General features: G+C 41.4%; 1 protein-coding gene across 3 annotated transcripts in view; it reads right to left on the reverse strand.

The window, feature by feature from the left end:
* Window positions 1–3,513: 3,513 nt before the first annotated feature.
* LOC145525995 (uncharacterized) overlaps window positions 3,514–20,516 on the reverse strand; it is a 548,630-nt gene continuing 531,627 nt past the window's right edge. Inside the window, exons 1-3 of one of the 3 annotated variants that reach the window (XR_014068649.1) lie at window positions 9,177–9,460; window positions 7,586–7,623; window positions 3,514–4,421 (exon numbers count right to left, since the gene is read on the reverse strand). The gene's annotated coding sequence lies outside the window, so the exon portion shown is untranslated. Of the gene's footprint in view, window positions 4,422–7,398; window positions 7,624–9,176; window positions 9,461–20,516 lie in introns of those variants that run through there. The other 2 variants (XR_014068609.1, XR_014068646.1) reach the window with 2 other exon arrangements.

Genomic DNA, 20,516 nt, shown 5'->3' on the forward strand with positions numbered 1-20,516 from the left:
GACCAGGGCAATGGGATGACCCAGAGGGATGGGATGGGGAGGGAGGTGGGAGGGGGGTCCAGGAAGGGGAACACATGTAAACCCATGGCTGATTCATGTCAATGTATGGCAAAAACTATTACAATATTGTAAAGTAATTAGCCCCCAACTAAAATAAATAAATTTATTTAAAAAAAAAAAAAAGAAAGAAATGAAGTTCAGTGTTGCCCGTGAAGACAAAAGAGAGTATGGAGAGAGTGTTGATTATTTTTTAGTATTCTGCAGCATTTTTTTTTATGGGTTAGCCTCCATGGGATTGTGAACTCCTTAAAGATAGGGATCATGCAGCAAGTGCGATGCATTGCCTTAAGGATGTATTAAGTAAATGTTTGTTCAAATGACATGAGAATATCCACCCAATATTTTCTGAGCTGGCCTGGTCTGGACACTCTGGACTGGCCTGGTGTCTGCCATGGTCACTGCCACCAGGGAAGTCATTGCCCACAAAGGCGCTAATTGGTACTATGTATGAGAATTGATTGCAAATATTGATGGAACAGTTTTTAGGTGGAGCAGAGATTTGGGCCAAATGTTTTTAAATTAAATATGGTTAGGAAGTTTTGGAAACTAGGTCAAGTAACGATGCTAAGATGACACACCTCCTATGATTTGCAATGAAAAGTCTATCATGGCCTTGAGTCTTTGCCCTCCTCCCTTTCTCCTGTCTGCTTGTCTTCCTTTTTTCCCCTCTAGGACACCATGGAGCCTAATGGGTTGTTAAACATTTGAACTTCTTGGAAAAAGACTCTCAGCATTTTTAAATGTCTTTTTTTTTCATTCAAAGAACATGACAGAATTGCAAATGAGCCTATAGAAGCAACAAAATGAGATGCAAAAATGAAATAGGAGAAAAGAATGGAAGGCTCAGACACAAAGAGTTAGAGACCTTGTCTTCAGCAGAAGGGCCACTAACAAAACTGAAAGGAAACAAGTGTGAAAGACCATTGTTCTGTGGTCCTGAATCCCTTATAAAGTTTTTTTCTTTTTCACTCTGTAGAGTACTCTTCCTCTATAGACTCTCTTTCCATATACACACAGGCACATCACCCTAACCTGGGCCAGATGAAGACCTTTAAAGACCCCGAGTACAACAAAGATGGCTGTGCATAGCCATGTGATATAGAAATTAAAAATAGTACTAAGTGACAAAACAGTTTTTAAATGTAATTTTTCAAAATTTCACTAAATGCGTATGTAAGTCAATATTTAAATATTTTTCTATTCTTTTGTTTTCTATTTTTGGTACTCCTGCCTTTCTGAGACCCTATGTTCAGTTTGCCAATTGAGTATTCCTTTTGTTTTCTCTTCTCTGTTCTCCACCTTGCTTTCCTACTTTGCTTAATACAAGGCATCCACGCAAATCACCCCTATTCCTTTATTTACTGATGGGTTCATCTCATTTCTCTATCCCACATTTTATTTCCCTCTATTGCAAAAGACAGATGAATCTGGTGCCCTGTGAGTTAGGTTATTGCTTTATTTGAAAGGTATGTTTTATGCCTTCTATCTGTAAGCCTTCTCAACTACAAAGATAAATCTCTTCCAGAGTTTTTTGTTTATTTTTATTTCTTGGAGAATCCTTGGAGCACACATAGAATCAATTTCCTTGAGTTCATGTGCATGCATGTGATTGAAACAGATGTAATTTTAGATAAACACCATCTAATAAAGTTCTATGCCATTAGGATATTCATGTGAAAGGAAGTTAATAGGGAACCAGAGAAGATCAAAGAGCCTTCAGACTGCTATAGGGGTATGACCCTTAGGGAAGGAGAGAGGAAGAGGAGGTGGGATACAAGTGTCTTAGACTTCTCTGCAGTCTAAGGAAAGTGTGACAAAGCCATGGGGGTATCTTTGAGCCAGCGCTGGCAAACAAAGACATCTCCCTGTCCTGTAGGATGGAGCCTGCCTTAGTATCATCACCACCTTTGGTCTTTAGGAAATGCCACAATGAGTTTCTTTTTTCTATTTTAATTAATTAATTTATTTTAATTGGAGGCTAATTAATTTATAATATTGTGGTGGTTTTTGCCATACACTGACAATGAGTTTCAAAGTGAAGCATCCAGAGTGCTCAGAGACCACACTTCCCGGGCGCTAGACATAATTGCTTGACCTCCACAATCTTCCCTTGTCCCTCAAAGCTGTGCTTCTCCATACAGACCCAGCAAGCAACTCCTCCGTGATTTCACGGGCCTTTCTCCCCAAGGGAATCTCAGGAGGTGGTTAGCAGGATGAACTGTAGACCCCATGGCTGCTGTGTACCTTGGGGCTGCAGTTGGTACTCACCCTCTCCCTTACTCATTCTGAACTCCCGTCATCCTGATCTATAGTCCAAGGAGTTGACTGTGGTTTATCTGGTGGTAGGACCCAAACCATTACACCCAACCATTGGAAAACTTGACAGCCACATCCTTCTTGTCTGGGGACACTGCACATGTTGGTCCACAGTTACCACGCAATAAACAGGAGACACTCACAGAGATTACTTGGGTTTCTTATGTATCCTCTCAGCAACCTTTCTATAAAAGCAACCTTCCCTCCTCCTGAGGATCAGTATCTATTACTCCTGCCAGTATTACACTTTTTTTATGTCCTGGTTCCTGAGCACAAAAGTGCCCTGGTGACAGCCAGAATTTGTAGTTCACTGGACTCTTCACCCCTTTCTAGTTGCCCCCCTTATAGGACTATGACCTCCAATCCTGAGAACCCATAGTGCACATCATGATGACATACGTGGGGCCACTTCTGCTTCTGTCTTTTGGTTCCTGAACCTATGTGTCCTTCCTGTTTTTTTTTTTTTTAATAAATGTACTGTATCCTGAGGGCTTCCCAGGTGGCGCTAGTGCTAAAGAATCTGCCTGCCAATCCAGGAGACAAAAGAGATTTGGGCTTGATCCCTGGGTCAGGAAGATCCCTTGGAGGAGGGCGTTGCAACCTAGACCAATATTTTTGCCTGGAGAATCCCATGGACAGAGGAGCCTGGTGGGCTACAGTCCACAGAGTTGTAAAGAGTTGGACATGACTGAAGTGACTTAGCATGCACGCACATACTGCATCCTGAAGGACATTTCCCATCCTCTCAGAATATTTCCTCTGAGCTGGCATTTCAGTTGTACCTCCTAAAAATGTGCCCCACTGATTTTTGGTGGTATATGTCCAGTGGTTATAATGTGTTGGTGTTATATGATATGTTCAGTGGATCTGAGGGTCATGAGTCCATTCCTCATGTAAAATGTGTGCCCTGGTCAGATGCTATGCTATTGAGGATTTTATTTCCTAAGCCCTGGACAGTGATTCTGGCTGAGGCTGTGCGAGCAGGAAAGGCAAACCCATACCTGGGAAACATCTCTGTCCTCATGATGATAAATTACTGAACCTTCCATCTTCCACACGAGTGATGAGGGACTCTCTAGTACCACAGAAGCCATCTGGTTCTCACTTTGGCTATTAATGGCTTATCAACAGCTCTCCATCTCTCATTATCTTTATTCAGGATCCTGATACAATTTAGCAGCAACCAGCCAACCTCTCTATCTTTGGGAGCATTTTTCTCTCCATATTTCAAATGCCTGCACCATCATACCTGCCCTAGCACTTCCCTCCACTGGGACAGGTTTCCAGCTCATCACAGGTGAAATATTTAGCAATTGTACCATCCCTGTCCCAAGAAATATCCATGCCCCACCTACCAGTCAGGACAGCATCCTCTTGACCTGCTGGGTGGAGGGTGAGCCAGGACCAAATCCCATTTTAACTCTTGGTGCAATGTGTGTTAGTGTGGGCCCTCTGAGAACAAGAGCCAAGATGGGATTAAACATGCAAGAATGTTCTTAAGGGAAAGAGAGAGAAAAATGAAGGGAGGAGTCAGAGAGGACTGGGAAAGCCCTCAGATCCCTGTTCAAAATGTATTTGGATGTAGGTAAGAAGAGACTTCATTCAACAGGAAGAGGTGCCAATCACCAGATCTTTAAGGACTTGACTTGTCTTTTGCAGGGAAAAGAAAACAGGGCTAGAAAGATAGAGTGTGGAGAGTGGGATGAATGAGGGCTTGATGGAATCATTGACAGGGGATGTTCCTTCCTAAGGTCAGCAGATTCTTAGGATGGGCAGTTAAGGAGAAGTTGTTCTGTTTTCCAATGCTCAGTTAGTTAATGTTAGTCGCTCAGTGATGTTCGTCTCTTTGTGACCCCGTGGACTGTGGCCCACCAGGCCCCTCTCTCCATGAGATTTCCCAAATAAGAATACTGGAGTGAGTAGCCATTCCATTCTCCAGGGACTCTTCCTGACCCAAGAATTGAACCCAGGTCTCCTGCATTGCAGGCAGATTCTTTACCATCTGAACCACCAGCATTTGTCCAGGTGGGCCAAATTTCAAGATCCTATGGGAAGGAAAAATGCTTCATAAAAGTTGGGTCAAATTAAGGTAGTAGGCATGACATTCAGATTGGTTAGTAAGGATAAACTGTTCAGCTAACTGTATACGAAACAGGATCTGAGGAGTCTGTGTCTGGTCTTGTCATCAGTAAACAAGGCGGTCACCCGTGAGTCTTATCTAAGTTATGCTGTTGTTCAGTCGCTCAGTCGTGTCCAACACATGCAAGGCTTCCCTGTCCTTCACCATTTCCTGGAGTTTGCTCAAACTCATGTCTATTGAGTTGATGATGCCGTCCAACCATCTCATCCTCTGTCATTCCGTTCTCCTCCTGCCTTCTATAGGGGAAGGGTGATTCTTTGCAGTAAGCTGTTTTACAGAACACCAAAGGGTAGGGAGTAGATTTCTTAACTATTGCTGGTTTCTAGGAGCACAGGGCTCAGGTGAGGTTCAGCATTGTCACTGTGATGCAAGTCTGACCCTGAGAGAGGGAGAGAGGGTGGGGGGGAAGCATCGTAGATTGCATGCAGACTAAGGAAGTTTCAGCAAAGCAATCAGGGAGTCCTTGAGTCAAAACTAGCCCACAGTGGAGTTTCTCTGCATTTCCCAGGAATGGGTCTGCCCTTGTAATCCACCTACAAACTCTGATATTGGCAGGGAGGAGCTTGTAGGAGGTGTGACACATGGAGATGGATTTCAGAATACAGCAGCTGGGGTCCTTGATCAATTACACCTCCTGTAGAAGAAGGTCTGACAGGTGCACACTCATGGTTGCAGATCTTGGATTCTGGCTGCTGTTTTATAGGCTTTCCTAAGCCTTCATTAGTGATGCCTCTTCCTCAAACTGGTCAAATATCTCTGGAAATTGGAAACTGTGAGCTCCTGGTGAACAGATACAGACTTCCTTAACACTCATAAAGCTCCTCATCACTAGGAATGATTTGCCATGTGTTCCTGCTTTATCCAAAACAATCGGAGTCACTTAGACAATGTTGGAGAATAATGAATCACTAGCAACATAAATACATTACAAATAAATAATGCTTTGCAGCAAAGGTCATTCAAACACTGCTCATAGAAGAACACTTTAAATACCTTACAATTTTGTTTGTCAATTATACCTCAATAAAGCTGGAAAAAAAAAATTCCAGGAAGCCCAGTGGGACATCTTGTCCACTGTTCTACTAAAAAATAAACAAAACACAGCTACTACTAAATCTGGCTCTTCACCTACATCTGAAATCTGGCTCTTCACCTACATCTGAAAATAGCGGTTTTGGAACACATCGTCATCCATTCACCTTTAGTTGCTTTTACATTACAGTGGCACGACTGAGTGAGTGGCATAACTACTGTAAGGCCTGCAGAGCCTAAAATACTTACTGTCTGGCCCTTCATAGGAAATATCTGCCTGTCCTTGCTTTAGAGCAAGATCATAAAGAAATAGACCATCTAATATCCCAACCATGCTTTCTTCTTTTTGAAGTATGTTTACGTGTATTATTTGATTCTCGTAATAATTATGAACCACTTGGCATAATTTGCAGCCATGCAAATTGCAGCCATGAAATTAAAAGACGCTTACTCCTTGAAAGGAAGGTTATGGCCAACCTAGATAGCATATTTAAAAGCAGAGACATTATTTTGCCAACAAAAGTCCGTCTAGTCAGGGCTATGGTTTTTCCAGTAGTCATGTATGGATGTGAGAGTTGGACGGTGAAGAAAGCTGAGCGCTGCAGAATTGATGCTTTTGAACTGTGGTATTGGAGAAGACTCTTGAGAGTCCCTTGGACTGCAAGGAGATCCAATCAATCTATCCTAAAGGAGATCAGTCCTGGGTGTTCATTGAAAGGACTGATGTTGAAGCTGAAACTCCAATACTTTGGCCACATGTGAAGAGTTGACTCATTGGAAAAGACCCTGATGCTGGGAAGGATTGGGGGCAGGAGGAGAAGGGGATGACAGAGGATGAGATGGTTGGATGGCATCACTGACTCGATGGACATGGGTTTGGGTAACTCCAGGAATTGGTGATGGACAAGGAGGCCTGGTGTGCTGCAATTCATGGGGTCGCCAAGAGTCGGACACGACTGAGTGACTGAACTGAAATGGCATAATTTGACACTTTTGCATGAATTTTTAATGTCATTGTTTGATCCAGTCCCACTTTTCCCTCCAGTTCATCTGGAGCTCTGCCTAAGTCTCAAAGATTCTTCAAGGAACAGGTATAAGACTAATGCTTTAGGGAGCTTCATTGTGTAAAGTGCTAGCTGCCAGGTTCTAGTTCAGTTCAGTCGCTCAGTCATGTCCGACTCTTTGTGACCCCATGAACCACAGCACACCAGGCCTCCTCGTCCATCACCAACTCCCGGAGTCCACCCAAACCCATGTCCATTGAGTCGGTGATGCCATCCAGCCATCTCATCCTCTGTCGTCCCCTTCTCCTCCTGCCCTCAATTTTTCCCCAGCATCAGGGGCTTTTCAAATGAGTCAGCTCTTCGCATCAGGTGGCCAAAGTATGAAAAGTTTCCATACTTTTCACAGTATGAAAAGGTTCTAGTTACAGTTCACTATTTTTTCACTATACTTTTAATCTTCATGTTGGGTCCTTCAAAAGTATCTCCTAAGACAAGATTTGGGTTTAGACAGGTGAGTTGAGAAGTAATCTCGGGAAGCACTGGGAGAGAGAGAGAGAGTGAGTCAGAGACAGTGATAAAGCTTTTGTGATGATGAGCAGTTATCGCTTGGTAACAGGGACTCAGTCCAGCTCCTTTGCACACTGTCCCAGTACTTCCCTGACATTCCAGTGGTTATGCACTCCAAATGTAGGGGGCATGGGTTTGATCCCTGGTTGGGGAACTAAGATCCTGCATGCTGCAAAATGTGGCCGAAAAACCTTTAAAACTTTAAAAATTGAAAAGACTGTCCCACGGAGAATAAAGAGCCTGAGATATTATTTATCCTCTACATTCTGGCCCTTGTCATTTGTGAATGGTCTCTGAGACTTTAATTCCCTTTCTGACTTTCTACAGGTGAAGAAAGCCTTCAGACAGAGTAACACTGCTGCCTGAGGTAGGAAGCCATCAGTCTATACAGGAATGGTCCATTAAGCTGCAGCTGACATTCAGGGTGGACCAACAGGAAAGACACTGCACTGGCTTCTGGCATTACCTCTCAGTTTGAGAATCTGATAAGTTCCGAGCATCTCCCTATAAAAAGAGAAAAATTCATGATGTAGCTTCATATTGCTTACCTTTTAAAAATAATTTTTATTTTTTCAATTGGCATTCTCCTTGTAGTCCGCTTCTAACTAATTCTAAATCTCTCTCTCTCATCAGAGCCTTACAATTGTAGCACCATAGAATTTCAAAGCTAAAATGGACTCCCCCAGTTTTATTATTTTTTCATTAGCAGATGCAGCTAACCTTAAGTTTTACAGCTTCTTTTTTTGTCACAGAAACCCCACTTAGAATGGGAAATTGATTTGAAATTTGGAGTACATGAAAGTAGAATAGAGTCCACTCTTGAAACAGTGGCTGCGTTATGTGGTTACAGATCCTATTGTCTGCCTTGCTCTGGGTATCGAGCTGTAAGTTATTCAAGGGATTTTGCTGATCAGAGGAAAGAGAAGGGGAGAGAGTAGGTATGAAAATATACCTTCCCAGTGATTTTAACATCAGGATCTGGACATTTCTTGACCAATACATATAGAGAGTCCTGGAAACTTCCTCACACTGAAAGAAGGAATTAGATGTCCAGTGATGTGTAATGATGTATTGGGCATGGCTGTCAGAGCTCATAATTTATCTACATTCTGTCCTGCAAGGCTGCCCAACTGGTCCCTTTAGCCAGCCTGTGCCAACCAGAGTCAGTCGATAGAGGAAAGCACACATCCTTGCAAAAGCAGGGACCCCATTGGCTTGATTTATCTCCCAAAGGAGAAAAGGGGTAATTTAAATGGTGGATTTTCTTGTCTTACATGTGTTCCTATAACATCAGTGAATTTAGGTCCCAAGACGGTTCCCACAGAGTACAGGCTCTGAAGATCTGAGGTTCAATTTTGTCTTATTTAAGAAGCCCAGGATCCACTTAGTAGATGAAATCAATAAAAAGGGAGGTGTTTTTCACTCTCAGATTGAAAGGTACTGGGGGACAAGATTCATAGTTCCATTTTCAGGCGAGTTTTCTTTTTCTGTACGTTGAAAAACAGAGCACATATTTTTTCCTGGCTGCACAAATTGGATCCATGTTCCTTTAGGTAAATGGAAAATTGTTTCTCAGTCTTTTTTTTCCTGCCTGAATTATCAAGTATAGCTTCATGAGCATAGCTTCTGGGTCACCCAGTAACTGAATCACCATTTATAATGGGAAGTTAAATTACTAAAAATCACCAGATTCCCTTTTTAAAACTGAATCTGCTTATTTATGTTTTATAAAGTATATGCAGTATATTGATAGATTACACTTATGTTACCAAGTAATGGTAGATACATGATCAATAGATACAACCTATGGACACTATTCTGTTCCCAAGTTATGGATGAAGTGAATAACTGAGACATGGAACAGTTAAGTAATTTGTGTAAGGTCACATGACAAACTGGTTGAGCAGCTGGGAGGGAAATCAGAGTCTGTACTTTTAACCACTATACCACATTGCCCTTTGTCTGTTAGAAACTATAGGGGCAACACACAAGGCTTTACTCCATACCATCAACATTTATAATCTACCTGTCACCCAATCAGAAAAGAAATTACCTACCTTTATAAATCACTAAAGTAAGACTCAAAATGGCTTCAGTTGGCTTCCTAATCCCCCTTGAGTGGTGGTGGCTGCCTGGTAGGCTGCTGGAGAACTGCTTCCAGTTGTAACAGGAAAGGCCACAGTGGCCAACCCTGCCAGTTCCTCACTATAGCTCCTCAGCTCTCAATAGCTTGGTGCTTGTAGATTCCAAATGCAGATGGTTTTCTGTGGCCTCTAGTGCTTGGTAGTTGGTATGGACTAGGCAAGAAAGGAAGGCAGAGAGTGCTTGGCCCTTATTACCCCTAAAACAGAGGAGAATTGGCAGGTAGTTGGTGCAAGTACCCTCATAGAGGACAACTCTGCAGCCTTCTCCACGTGCCCTCCCAGAGGGTTCAAGCCTGACCTGGCCACTGAGCTAACCTGCTTAGGAATGCTCCATGCCTTGGCTGCCTTTGGGCTTCCCAGGTGGCATAGTGGTAAAGAACATGCTTGCCAATGCAGAGTTACAGGTTTGATCCCTGGGATAGGAAGATCCCCTGGAGTAGGAAATGGCAACCTCTTCCAGTATTCTTGCCTGGAAAATTCCATAGACAGAGGAGCCTAGTGAGTTACAGTCCATGGTGGTCACAAAGAGTCGGACACAAAACACTGGTTGCCTTCACTTCTCTGTCTGGATTGCCGATTTCCTTTCCCACAATGGGATCAATTCCAAATCAATTTCTTGTACTCTTATCTTCCTCTCACAGTTTGTTTTTGGGGGAGAAGATATTCTCCTAACCTAAGACAAATATCATTAGTGGTGCTTGACATGAACACAAAGCAGAGAAGTGGCTACAGGCCACCAGGTGCCTGCAGTCCTAAATTAGCATCAAGAAGAGAGGTCTTAGGTGCATGGCTGTGCAGCATGATGCTGTTATCTGTAAAATCAAGTGATAATAGCTACGTCACAGGGTTGCCGAAAGATTTACATGACTCTCATACATCGGCTTTCTTGTCAGCAACATCACATTGTATTTATAAGTAAAGTTGATGGCAAATCCAATCGATCCCTCTGTCCAATGACTGACCTGCAGGAAATTTATTATTGTTCAGTCGCTATCCAACTCTTTGCAATTTCATGGACTGCAGCACTACCAGACTTCCTTGTCCTTCACCATCTCCTGGAATTTGCTCAGATTCATGTCTGTTGAGTCAGTGATGCCATCCAACTATCTCATCCTCTGTTGCCCCCTTCTCCTCCTGCAGGAAGTTGTTCCTTCTCAAAAAATGATCAACAGGCCCAGTCAATCTTGATGGCTCCAAGTCCTCAAGCCTCCAGGGAAAATTATTGCCATCATGAGATGGTTGAAACAAATGAAGATGGATTAAGTTATAGCGTGTGTTCCAAGTCATCCTAGATGAGAAAATATTAATGATTTTCCAAACTTGAAGGAAATAAGAAGCTTATTATTGGAAAAGTATCAATATTTAAATCTCCTGATCAGTCCAGTGACAGAGGAATATACAAAAAGTGCTAAGGGACCCTAGGAGGTGGGGAGACTGGAAAAAGAAGAGAGACAGAGATTAAGATCTGACTATCTAGGCTCACTGAGCCTCAGTTTGACCATCTGTAAAACTGACATAGCGTGTGACTCCCAAGGTTGTAGCAAGGAATAAATGTTAATGCAGTTCCAGACACGTGGTATTCACTCCATGCATGCAAGCTGTATTATTAATAGTATTACTACTTGGCTTTTTTCATACTTTTAATGGGGTTCTCAAGGCAAGAATACTGAAGTGATTTGCCTTTCCCTTCTCCAGTGGACCAAGTTTTGTCAGAACACATTGGAAAAGATGCTGATGCTGAGAAAGACTGAGGGTATGAGGAGAAAGAGACGACAGAGGATGAGATGGTTGGATGGCATCATCGACTCAATGGACATGAATTTGAGCAAACTCCAGGAGATAGTGAAGGACAGGGAAGCCTGGCATGCTGCAGTCCATGGGTTCGCAGAGTTGGACATGACTGAGAGACTGAACACAACTATTTGGCTAAACCTACATAAACTAGTCTTCTATCATCCACAGATTGTACTGTAGTTTGCGTAAATACATCAGTTTATTTGCATGGGCAACTGGAGTCCCTTATGCTCAGGAGGGCTGGAGCTCACCAACTGCGTCTCACTGATCTGAAGGTTCCTTAGTTATGGCTGCAAGATTTACTCCCTAGTGATCCAGTGTGTTTTCTCCAACAAAGGACTCTTGTGAGAAGTCTATTCATTCCTTACTGCTGCTGCAGGATGACATTGTTTGGAGAGGAGGATATTTTCAAGGGAATTGGCAGTATAGATTCATCCTCCAGGCCACTGGAAATCAATTAAATTGGTCTTCTTTGCAGAATCTGAGGAGCACCTGTGGTTAATAGGGCTGCTGTGGGCAGAGTAAAGAGGTGAATGCTTGTACCCCTGCTTCCTAGAATTCATTGACTTAAAATGGTTTTTCTTGAAGCAAAGAAGATGAAAGAACCTGAGGAGGAGGCTGGAGCTTTTGATGGTCTGCAGAGGCCAGCTCGGTTCTCTGCTTTTCAGGATGAGGACGGCATAGCTTGTGAGTTGAGCCAGGGCAAGCTTTGCTGCAAAACCATCTGTCACTGTGCAGAAGCCACTGCCTCCTGAGAGCTTGCTGTGTGTATCACAGAGGTGTGATATCTCTCACAGCACTGCAATTCGCAGGGACTTCTGGCAGGATGGCTCTCAGTGGTTTTGTTTTTAAATAACATTTCTATAAATATACTCATTTTTATATATAATATTTTAAATTACAGTATAATTATTTTCCTTCTGTTCTCTCCCTGTCTCTACACAATCAGACACATGCATACACACATGTGCACACACACACACACACACACACACCTTTTTATAAAATAGAAATATTTGGAAAATAAGAGGAAGAAATGTCCCAAATCCCATGACACTAATACTTTAATACAGTATTTATTTTTCAGTGTTCACCCTGACTCTTTGTGACCCCATGGAGTATAGCCTGCCAGGCTCCTCTGCCCATGGGATTTCCCAGGCAAAAATATTGGAGTGGGTTTCCATTTCCTCTTCCAGGGGATCTTCCTGACCCAGGGATCAAATTCACTTATCTTATGTCTCCTGCATTGGCAGGGGGGTTATTTACTGCTAGTGCCACCTCAGAAGTCCCAATGTTCACCAGATCTTTTTTGAAATAAATTTTTACAGTTATAAGCGCGATTTCATGTACCCTAACTTGCAGAGAACATTTCATTATAAAAAGTTGTCATGTTTCCAGACAGGTGGTATAGTTCTTATTTTGTTAGCAACATAATATTCCACAAAGTGGATGTCATTCCAGTTTTATGCACTGTTCACTAGTATTGGACATTGAAGTTGCTTTCAAATTGCTTGTTATTGTAACTACTGTGGCAACGGGCATCTTTCTCAATGTCATTTTTCTACCCTTTAGGCTCTTTCTTTGGGAGAGATTTCATCAGTTGGATAAGACAGAATATAGGGCTATTTAGAGGATGGAAACAAAGATGGAATCAGTGAAGGAGGCTGAAACACAGCAGCTGAGAGTGGGGAGTGGGGGTTAGCCTGAGAGTATGGAAGCCCAGAAGTGGAGATACCCAGAGTTTCATGTACAGAGTGGTCACCTGTGTCAAATGCTGCTGAGAGGAAAGGGAGGAGGACAGAACTGACCACTGGGAATTTCAGATCCTGCAGTAGGCACCGAGGTGGGCAACAGGGAGCTCAGAGCCACGTTCCTACTTTCCTGGAATAGACTCTCTGGTGGGAGACACAGGAGCCCAGAACCACCCAGTGAGCATTTAATGATGATATGAGACAAATGCCTTGATGGAAAGGCATAGAATTCTATGAGAGTATATAACAAAAAGAACTGGACCTAGACTTGAAACGCAAAGAACATCCTAGGCAAAAGAGACAGCATATGCAAAGGCCCTGAGGACGGAGAGAGTGTGACACATTGGAGAACAGAAGATCAGTGAATCTGGAGCCAGGCAGAGGGGAGAACTGTCCTAGGCAGGACTGGAGGGGCAGGTGGGGGCCAGACTGCACATAGGCTCACCGACCTTATTAAGGAGTTTGACCTTTACCCTGCAGAGAGCCAAGGTCAGAAGTATACTTTGAAAAGATATTGATTATAGTATGGAAGGTGGTCTCAGGACACTGTAGTATTTCCAATAGCAATCATGGAAGAACCTGTGTAAAGTTAATGCCATGTATATGTCCCAAAGACTAAAGCTGAGGCCACTGATTCAGTACTATAAGGATCACACAACTATAGTTACCGGGCAGCATGGGAGAACTGTGTGTCGAGTGGCGTATTGAGAAAGTGCTACATATGCTCACAGTGTTCTTCGTTTCATCTCAAACTCTGAAGCAAGCCTTGCAGCTTTTTACCAGCAATTAGCAGCATGTTGATTTGAAGATAGTATTATTTTTTTCCATCTTTAAGTTTCTATTTAAGTTCAAGAAATTTGGAAACACAAGCCTTATGTAAATTTTTCTCAATTAGGATCCGTTGACTGCAAGGATGTGGTCAGGCTGAAATAATGAAGAGGAATGTTAGGGATGCCCTGGAGGAGACTGATAGAGATGCCTGACCACTTTGACTTCTCAAATTTCTTTTTACTTAATATTTCACTTTATGTTCAGTAAGAGAAAACCCAACCAAAATACTAGTACTTGAGGTGGAATAATACACAGAACTTCATCTGTTGCAAATAACTTAAGTCAACAGCACAGTCCATAAGCCAACTCATTTGACTTTTAGGTGGATTCTGGAACTCAAATGAAACAGTTGGATAGCATCCCCACTCAATGGACATGAACTTGGACAAACTCTGGGAAATAGTGAGGGACAGGGAGGCCTGGTGCACTGCAGTCCACGGGGTCAGAAAGAGTCGGCTATGACTTAGCAACTGAACAACAAAAAGAAACACAAAGAATGTTGCATTGAGATATGTGTGTTATTTTTCTCAAAAATGTTCATTTCACATGAGGTGGCAAATGGAACACATAATGACTACTGTGTTCCCATTAAAAACTTCTGTCCAAAGCGTGTCCCCTTTGCTTTTCCATCTTGCTGTTCGTTCTTAGTCTCTCAGACTCATGATTCTGCTTCATTGCTCCTCCTGAGAAATCAGAATTGGGTCCAAGACAGAGAACGGAGTGGTCTCTGATTTAGGGAAGACCTAAACCTGTGTGCTTTTTGCTCTGTTGATCTGTGGATGGAGTATTTGTTTAGAGTCACAAACTGGATGGTGCATTTACTTTTCCTAGCAGCTTCTTTAGAAAAATCATCAAAGTCCCTCAAAAGAAACTTATTCCTTCACTGATCACATTAGCTGAACAGCATTTCTCTGTTCACCACTCACAGATCAAGCCTAACAGAAAGTGATAGATGTCAATTAAGTGGGAGCACCATTACACTGTGGTTTGCTCTTCTTGTCTTGTCCTTTTTGCGTGCCTGTGAGACCAACTCAGTCATTCTGACCCAAGATAGTTCTGCTGCCAAAACCATTCTTGTTCTTGTTCTGGCTAGTCTGCTGCTACCAAGCAAACTAGAGATTAAATTGAAGGTAATGGAAGAGATGAGAAATAATCATACCCTTGATGTTTCAGCTTTTGTCTGACTTTTCTTAGTAATTTACTTGGCTGAGCATTTCATACTGGTCAAGAGTAAAATTATGTCCCAGCTTCTTCTTATCCATCTTCAGGAACATCTGAAGGAAAGCCTTAGTCTCTGCTTTGCTCAAGAAGTGACTTTGCCATCCTGATGTTTTGCAGACTTGCAAGGCAATTACTTTAGATGAAGTAAGGTCTGCTCAAAGTTTGAATAGAAAAGGAAAGGGGAATTGATTAATTGGTCCAGGAGTATCTCTGCAGCCAAATAAATGGGATGGTCATTTAAAAGCAACCTGCTTGCATCCAGTTTCTCATTCCTTGTGGATCCTCGCCCAGGAAACTGCTTTAATTAATGACTGATCTCCCTTTTCCAGATCTTTTCATGTCTTTAAAATACCCTAAGTCCAACTGCTGAATGCTATGGTTCACTACAGAGGCAAGAAAAAAACCTATCCTTTAAAACTATTCTTTACCCAGAGTCCCAGGAGAGCATGTGTATAGCATTATATATTTCTTCTTATAAACATGCATCGAGAAAAATGGTTGAGACTTTATTTTGTGGAATGTAGGGTGATATGGTCCTAAACCCATATGAGTTTTGGCCAGAACAATCTAAGTTGAAATTCCCATTCTATAGGTAATGTTTGACAAGGGACAAGCTAGTTTCACAGCTATCTACAACACATTTTTCACTGTTGTTTTTTTTTGTTTGTTTGTTAATAAATAAATCTATGAAACCTAGAATATGATAGCTGTTCAACAAGTGTTAGTTATTATACTACTATCATTTTATTTATAAAGTGTATTTGACTGAAGACACACAAAAAAATTCCCAAGTGGCATTACATAATACCCATTATTTTAATGAGGTAGAGTTTCTTTAGTTATCCCACAGACCTCCACTTCCTTGGTGGCTCAGATGGTAAAGAATCTTCCTTCAATGCAGGAGACCTGGGTTTGATCCCTGAATCAGGAAGAGTCCCTGGAGAGAGAAATGGCAACCTAGTCCAGTATTTTTCCCTGGAAAATCCCATGGACAGAGGAACCTGGTGGGCTTCAGTCCATGGGATAACAAAGAGTCAGACATGACTGACTAAAACTTTCACTTTTCACTTCCATGTCTGGAGTGTAGAATCCCTGGAATCCATTACTTGCTTCCTAGTACCAATCCACGGGGTCTCGAAGAGTCGGACAACGACTGAGCGACTTCAACTTTTCACTTTCATGCATTGGAGAAGGAAATGGCAACCCACTCCAGTGTTCTTGCCTGGAGAATCCCAGGGACGGCAGAGCCTGGTGGGCTTCTGTCTATGGGGTCGCACAGATTCGGACACGACTAAAGCGACTTAGCAGCAGCAGCAGCATCAGTACCCTCTAAGACCAGGCATAGAATGAAAATCTCTTCTGCTTATTTACCTAGTACTGTCCTTTCCTTCCAGCTCCCTAGAAATTTCTTGACCAATTTAAGATCTTAGCATGAAATCATGCAGGTAGGAAAACCATGAGTAGTCACTAGATTGCCCTGAAATTCCTTGATCATTAGACGCAACCCTTCTCCAGATTACAACATTCTTCAGTCCCCCTGGTGACTCCCCTGGGAGATGAATGGTGATTGAGATACTGTTTTCTGTTGGTTTTGTTTAAGCTGGAAGACAAGAGGTTGGATCCTCAGCCCCACATTCCTTCAGAGTGTCTGTGTTACCAGAAGCTAACAATGAATATTGTCCAGCACCATGAATAATCATAAGATTATGTCTCTCTGCGTTTTTGTCATTTGTGTGATCTGTCCAACCAAGAAGCTTTGAGGTGGGAGGAAGGACATGAATGGGTAGCTGTGTTTTCTGAGGGGTCACATGACCTTGGGTGGACCTTTGCTCTTGTGAAGACTGTTTTTGTTCCTCAAAAATGGAGATGATAGTAATTTCTAGTTCTGACCTGTCACCATGAACCTGAAATAATCATAGGTGCTTTAATCTTCTCAAAAATTGCTTGTATGATTCTAGCCATTGGTGTGTTTTATGGTAGTTTTTCAGATTCAAATGGACTGCCTATTTTATGGATGAGTTTTTCAAAGGTCTCTATGATGACCAATGAATGAATGTCAAGGGAATTTTCTGGTGATCCAGTGGTTAGGACTCAGTACTTTCACTGCTGTGGGCCCGGTTGATCATTGGTTAGGGAACTAAGATCCCACAAGCAGCGTGTTTATGGCCAGAAAAAGGCATGTTGAGTTAAAATGAAATCATACAATTTATTGAGATTCATATTTCTCTAATACACTGTCTTTGATCTGTTGATACTTCAATCATTTCTTTTTCTTTTTTTGAAAGGAAAATTTGCTTTATTGCGGATGCCAGCGAAGATGAGGGAACAAAAGTTGTTGTTTTGTCACTCAGTTGTGTCCAACTCTTGCGACCCCATGGACTGTAGCTTTCCAGTCTCCTCTGTCCATGGAATTTCCCAGGCAAGAATACTCGAGTGAGTTGCAATTTCATTCTCCAGGGGATCTTCCCAACCCAGGGATCAAATTTGCATCTCCTGCAGTACAGGCAGATTCTTTACCACTGAGCCACCAGGAAAGCCCTATTCAACCATTTTGTTAAAGTCATTTTAACTCACATGCATTTCTTCCTTCTTCTGGCATCCTTTCTCCATTAAGTGCTTAAAAATGTACTTTTGTGCCACTTTTAGTAAAAGATAGTACACATTGCTGTGGTAATTTCTGTTCATTTACTTAATTTTGCCAATCAGTTGTTAGCTCCCAGAGAGTATTTTACAGCTACCACTAGGTGGTCCTGGCTAGGTATGCTGAAGGCTAAAAACTTTCAAGATATAAAAAAGGCTTTGAAGGCTTTATTTAATGGTGCTTTTTCTTTTTTTCTCTTTTATTTTTTTCTTCTCAGCCCAAGATAAGTAGTGAAAGTTTATGTTTTCATGCTATTTATCTTTTATCTCTTACCTTGCTCCAGCTCAAAGACACTCCATGATAATTCTACTGAAAGCTGACAGTCTTTAGAGTCAGGTAGACTTGGTGTGAAATCTCAGCTCTGACATTTTCTTCCTTTGAAATATTGAGAAGTTGCTCAACCTCTCAAGAACTAATCATTTCTTCATCTAAGAGCTGTTTTCAAAAAATAAATCAAGCACCAGACATAAAATACATGCATCTTGTAAATGGTCAAGTTATATTGGTTTCTCGTGAAACTTTTCTTGAGGAAAGTTGAAGGTATTTGACTGAATTGATATTTATGGCTTTTGAGGGGTTTCTTAAGACATGAAGATTAAATGACAGAATTTTTTAGTTAGAATTTCTTCAACCTCTAGTTTTACTTAGGGAGGATTTATTTTATTTTTACAGAAAAGTCTCTTCAGAAAGAAAGCTCAAGTATCTTTAGCAGTGATTCTGAAAACTCTGAATTGAATTTTCCTTAAAACATACATGTGTTTAAAATTTGAAAAGAAGGGGAGGCTCTTTGGCAATAATGCATTTAGAGATTTGATCAAAACCTCAAATATTTTGAAACCGAGTGCAACCCATACCTAGATTATTTTTAGCTCTCCAAAGCCCAGTTATTTAATCTCTTAATCAAACTGCTTGAAGTTTCCATTTCCAAATAAATGAAATGATAATAAATAATGAGCCAAAAAATAAAATGCACCCATTTAAGGGAAAAGAATGGAAATTTGATGGAAAATGAATGTGCATTTGAATAACATGAAAATATCTTCTCCTTTGATTTTTCAGCTCCAAATAAGTGAAGGATTGAAGTAGGAGCCAGCAAAAGTGCCTTTTTTCAAATTCTTTAGTGTTGAGTTCTTCATTTATGTCAAGTAGATTACATTTGTTCAGGGATTAAGGGAGACCTGGAGAATTTACAGTCTGTTAACCTGACCATGACTGCCTAGATTGGCACAAACCCTACTCCCAAGAGTCATCCCTTTTTATTCCATGCTGCCATTATTTCTTCCTTACATGGGCTGATAAAATGGAATCTGGATAGAATGTAGAGTAATTGTGGTTAACTGAATCAGCTAGAGGGTGACTATGGAAAAGCCTAGTGTGAGTATCATGCCCCGAGTCAGGTTAAGGTGTAATCTCTGATCTGGAGAAGACTGTGTTGCAGAGTGAAAAGTAAAGTTTTAATAGGAGTGAACAGCAAATAGTTGAAATTAACAACTGTTACAAGATCATGGAAAATCCCAGTGCAATGAAGAGAGCACACACTAGCAATCACAAGAATTGGGTTTTAATCTGAGTTACTGTCATTAATTAGCTGTACAGATTTGATACATTATCTTCCTTTTTTGCTTCTTCCTTTTGCTTTTGTGCCTCTTTCACCCTATCTCAAAAAATGGATAGCCAGAGAAACGAAACGAAAGACCAGGCAATCACTAAGAGTTTTCCAAGTGTGTTCTGTCTATTTATCCTCTATATAACTTTTTTATTGATGGAAAGAGTCCTGTAGTAGCCTGGGAGAGCCGGTAAAACTGATATTGAAACTTCTCAAAGGATGGAGTGACAAGAAGGGAAGATTGTACAGGTGTGTCCTGCTAAGATAGAGACAAGCCTTCTCAAGTGGTCAGTTTTGATCCTAGCCAAGGCAAACAATCACTGCCCTCATAGACATGATACAAATGAATTGAAACCCATGAAGTAATGCTCCACTAAAGGGAAACACAGTATACTGCCTTCCCTTTCGAATCAGGTACTTAATCCACTGAACTCACTCACTAATCTTAATACTTAGCAGGACACAAGACTGTAGATGGAGATATAATCTGCCCCTCAAGAGTCTTAATTTTTCTGAGGTAAATGATAATTTATCCATAGGGTTTTAATACTTTGTGTTTATACCTTTTTATTGAAGTATAATAAACATACTGAAAACGCACACAAATCATATGTGCATACTTCAATGAATTTTCATAAAGTGTGCACATCCATGCAACCAGCACATAGATAAAACACAGGATATTGCCAGCACCCCCAGTTTTCTCAGGTACCTCCCAATCTCTGACCTCCACCCAATATTCTGGCTTAACATTTGTCTGCTTGGGAAGTTTCATATAAATAGAATCATACAGTATATAGTCTCTGTGTCTGCCATCTTCTTATTATTGTGTTCCTGAAATTCATTCTTGTTGTTGCCTATGGCAGTAGTTTGTTGTGGGTATATATACAGGTTTCTGTTGGCGTATACCTTGAAATGGAATTGATGGGCCATAGGGTTCAGCCTTAGTAGCTACTGAACCCCAACCAGTCTCCCAAAGACAGATATTAGTATATATAGGGAACAATTAGAAATTCCTCGTGCCAGTGATAGGAGGTAAACCAGTTGCTCCATGTTAACACCTGTCTTTTTCATTTTAGCTATTCAAGTGGGTACATCATGGTGCTGAGTTGTGATGTTAATTTGCATTTCTCCGATGACTAAACAAGATATGTGTATTGGCCTTCGGGAATCCTCCTTATTGAAATATCTTGAGGTATCTTTTACTCATCCCTCCCCCACTGGATTAACTGTATTTTCCTACTTGCTTTGGCGGAGTTTGTATATACTTTCCTTGGTTGGAAAAATAAATTGCAAATATCTTCTTTCACTTTCTCCTTTGTCTATTTACACATTTAATGGTATCTTTTGAAGAACAGATTTCTTAATTTTAATGTAATCAGGTTAATCTTTCTTTCCTTTATTATTGA

The sequence above is a fragment of the Giraffa tippelskirchi genome, chromosome 2 (assembly GCF_054371585.1).
Source record: "Giraffa tippelskirchi isolate mGirTip1 chromosome 2, T2T-mGirTip1v1.2.pri, whole genome shotgun sequence".
NCBI classification, from domain to species: domain Eukaryota; kingdom Metazoa; phylum Chordata; class Mammalia; order Artiodactyla; family Giraffidae; genus Giraffa; species Giraffa tippelskirchi.